Here is a 4,911-nt window from a genome sequence, read left to right as displayed (position 1 = left end):
GATTCATTTTCCTTTTTTCCATTTGAAATACTGAATCCCTGACACTAACCCATAACCTACTAGACTCTGACTACTAATCCTAATATCATGGAGAGAAAGAAACCTAACCGAATAGAAATACAGGCCTTTCATAGGAAGCATGGTGTATACTTCTATTTGCCTTCTGCATTATCAAGAGTATGTGTTTTAAATCTAGTCAACTTTTCATTGTAATATTTCTCCATGATTTTTTAAAATTATCACATATATAAATTCCTGTCTCTCTTTCTCTGTATCCTATTCAGCACATGTATTTTTTTATGCATATATATAATATCCTACCTGGTATCACACGGACATTCTTTTGAGCTCCCTGACTTTGGAATATAAAATTGTGAGAACAGATGACTCTCCCTAAATAATGATGGAACTGAAAATTCAACCTATGGGTGAGCTTCGTAGTGAAAAATACTATACATAAATCCATGTTCAGTAAAATGAATATTTTTGAATACGTGGATGAATTATATTTCATGATGAATTTCGATTGGCATATATATTGCTAAATATTAATGTGTGTGTGTGTGTGTGTATGTGTGCATGTGTGTGTGTGTGTGTGTGTGTGTGTTTGTGTATTTTTTTTAAATCTGGAAAAAATATATATGTATATATATATATATATATATATATATATATATATATATATTTTTTTTTTTTTTCTCCAGATTTTAAAAAAAATATGAAAAATATGTGTCTTATTATACACTCCCTAAATTCATTTATATTCATGTATGTGGGTTCAAAATCCAATCTTTACAAGATTATTTTCAGCAATATTTATATTCCTGTAATACATTTTTGTTTCCTACTACTGAAAACTAAGTTCAGTAGGTGGTGCATACAAATCCTAATATTTCTACAGTACCTGACCCAGTTTAACATCAATGCAAGTATATTGCTATGGGACATGATGTGTATTTTGAAGTTCATTTTTATTCAACACTGGTATATTACTATTTTATCTGTTTATGGACATCATAGGATATATTTTTTCATCCACAACTTCACAAAATTATAGGCATTTGGTTCATATTCATTTACTTACTACTTAAGAACACATGTATTCCTCCATGTTTCTTTACTGGTCTTTTCACTAGACTTCTTTCTAAACACATTATTTTTTATTCCATAATCATTTTTGAAGCAATACTCACCCTTCCCGATAAACCGTAACCCTAATATTACCATTAAATATATAACTGGTTGGAATGATTGTATATATATCAATATAAGATTTCCAATATATTTTCAGATGCAAACTCAATCCATTATTTAAAGTTGGAACTAGTTATATACTTTATCACAATATGGTCTATTCATGCAACATCTCAATAATCATCAACACAAGGTACACCTATTTGTATCACCAGTACTAATTTATAAGTTTCCAGAATATTACTCCCCATAATGGTGGAAGAAATACTCATGTCACCTTATCAACATATACAATTTATCACGGTAGTATTCTGGACACAAAATGCAAAGGTCACACATATGATTGTACCAAAGCCTAAATGGAAAGTGACCATGGATTACTAAAAACATCCATGTCCAGGGTGCCTAATGCTCTCAAATGTCAATCCTATTGATTACTACATATTTGTTTCTTCCTAAGATTATATATTCAACCTCAAGCCTGTTGAAAATGTCTAATCCTATCACTCACTTTATACTTTGCCTGATTTCCTAATTTTTCTATTGATATCTGCTTTCCTACATATTTTTTCCCAGTTCATCATTGTGACTGTCTCTTCACATGTGCTGACATTTACATTCACTCTCTAACTGAAACCCTATTGCTAAAGAACTTTTGGTCCAACTCCTAGAGTCACTCTTCTTCCTAAACCTACTGACTATCTTCCTAATCCTACAGACTATCCCTTTTTGACTGGATGTTCTCTTCTACATTCAATCATCCGAGGTACACGGTCCTATGCCATTGTATATCGATTTATCTGAGACCTCGGTGCAGAACATAATTCAAGCTAAGTATACAAATCAAGGGTTCTGTTGCCCTGAATGTCAGGAAGGTCTTTGCCTCAGGCCACCCCTTTGTGAAGCCTGAAGAAAAAATTTTCAAATGGAAATAAATGGACATCACCTGTGGCTCTTTGCTTAATTGCTTTGGAAAGGGATTTGTCTGAATCTGCCTCTTGGCCCTGTGTGAGGCTGTGGCTTAGATTCTCAGCACCTAATGGATCTAAAGAAAGAACCCATGTGTGCATTCAAAACCAAAATGGCAAAAAGAGCAGTCATTGTGGATGAAGATTCTTGCCTTTCTCTGTTAGGTTCCTGACCCCCTTCAAGTGAGAATAGGGATCCTCTTTGTCAAATGAATTCTTCAATGCTCTGCAGATATGCTTGGGTTTTCTCATGACTCCAAATCACATAAAAAATCTATACCTGACATTCAGTAAGCCTCAAATTATAGAAACAGAGCGGATTTAATGGCAGGCCTTTTTGATCACTCCTGGTTTACAGGAAGGGTGTCCAGGCCACCCTGACTTTAGGGAAATTAGAGGCAAGGGAGCTTATTCTGGAAACTGTCTTTGGTTGCGACCCTCATGAAAACTTCCATCCAGAACTTTTGATGAGGGTCTTTATGGACGAAGATGAGGGCCATGTGGGAGTTTTTTTGTTCTAATTGTGGTCATTTGTGTGGGGGTTGGAAGAGATGACTTGGTCCACCTGGGCTTGAACTCTGGTGTGATTTCCCTTAGAGCCTGAGTTCTGGAACGTACCTCATAGAAGTATTGAAATGAATTGTGTTGGTTTTTAGGAGGCCACGCATGAATGTCACCCTTTGAAACTGAGATCTAGGCCCAAGGTGGCTTTCCACAGAGCAATGGGAATCTCAGCCAGGAAATCACATGATTTTATTCTGAAAGACTTTGCAGCCATTGTTGGCCCTCGGAAGCAAGAAGGAGTGGCCATACTCATATCGATTAAAATCAACTTAAACCTAAGTTAATCAAAAGTGATAAAGAAGGACACTATATACTGTTAAAAGGCAGCATTAACCAACAAGACATAACAATTATCAATTTGTATGCATCAAACAATGGTGGTGCAAAGTCATAAAACAAACTCTCCTCAACTTCAAGAGTCATATAGGCTATAACACAATAATTACGGGTGACTTCAGCACACAACTCTCGCAATTGGACAGATCCTCTAGAGAAAATCTGAATTAAGAAACTATAGAACTTAATAGAACAATCAATAACCTAGACTTAACCAACATATATAGAATATATCAAACATCATAAAGTGGATACATGTTCTTCTCAGCAGCACATTGGTCCTACTCAAATATAGACCATATATTATGCCATATGGAAACTCTTAGTAAATATAAAAGTATGGAGATAATACCATGCACCATATCTGATCATAATGGAATGAAACTTGAAATTAATGATTGAAGAAGGAAGGAAAAATTCTACATCACATGGAAAATGAACAATATGTTACTGAATGATCAATGGGTTACAGAAGACATAAAGGAGGAGATAAAAAATTTCTTAGAGACAAATGACAATACAGACAAAACATACCGGATTCTATGGAAAACAATGAAAGCAGTTTTAAGAGGGAAATTCATTTCTTGGAATTCTTTCCTCAAAAAAAAAAAAAAAAGAAAAAAAACAACAAATAAATGATCTCACACTACATCTCAAAAACCTAGAAAAAAAAAGCAAAACAACAAATGTAGTAGAAGACAAGAAATAATTAAAATTAGAGGAGAAATCAACAAAATTGAAACAAAAAAAATTGAAAAAATAAAAGTTGGTTCTTTGAAAATAAATTAAATCGACAGGGCCTTAGCCATGCTAATGAAGAGAAGTAGAGAGAGAACTCAAATTACTAACATATGGGATAAAAAAGGCAACATCACAACAGACACTACAGAAATTCAGATGATAATTAGAAAGTATTTTGAAACCCCATATTCCAATAAAACAGAAGATAATGAAGATATTGATAAATTTCTTATGTCATATAATCTGCCAAGTTTGAGTCCGGAAGACTCACACAATTTAAATAGACCAATAACAAAGGAAGAAATAGAAGAAACCTTCAAAAGACTACCAACCAAATAAAGCCCTGGACCAGATGGTTATACAGCAGAGTTCTACAAAACGTTCAAAGATGAATTAATACCAATACTTTTCAAGCTATTTCAAAAAATAGAAAAAGAAGGAGTTCTTCCAAATTCATTCTATGAGGCCAACATCACCCTGATCCCAACACCAGACAAAGACACTTCAAAGAAAGAAAACTACAGACCAATATCTCTAATAAACTTGGATGCAAAAATTCTCAATAAAATCCTGGCAAATAAAAAACAAAAGCATATAAAAAAATTGTGCTTCATGATCAAGAGGGATTCATCCCAGGGATGCAAGGCTGGTTCAATATACGGAAATCAATAAATGTAATCCATCACATCAATAGACTTAAAGAGAAGAACCATATGATCATCTAGATAGATGCAAAAAAAGCATTCTACAAAGCACAGCATCCCTTTTTCTTTAAAACTCTATAAAACACTAGGAATAACAGGAACTTACCTCAACATGGTAATAGCTATATATGCTAAACCTCAGGCTAGCATCATCCTAAATGGAGAAAAACTGAAGGCATTCCCTCTAAAATTTGCAACAAGACAGGGATGCCCTCTATCACCACTTCTATTTAATTTAGTTCTTGAAATACTATCCAGAGCAATGATACAGACAAAGGAAATTAAAGGCATAAAAATAGGAAAAGAAGAACTTAAATTATCGCTATTTGTGGATGACATGATAATATATTTAACAGACCCAAAAGGGTCTACAAAGAAACTGCTAGAGTTAATAAATGAATTCA

This window comes from Callospermophilus lateralis, unplaced genomic scaffold (genome assembly GCF_048772815.1).
Source record: "Callospermophilus lateralis isolate mCalLat2 unplaced genomic scaffold, mCalLat2.hap1 Scaffold_1272, whole genome shotgun sequence".
Taxonomy (NCBI): Eukaryota; Metazoa; Chordata; class Mammalia; order Rodentia; family Sciuridae; genus Callospermophilus; species Callospermophilus lateralis.
The sequence above is the reverse complement of the archived record's forward strand: the minus strand, read 5'-3'. Positions refer to the sequence as shown.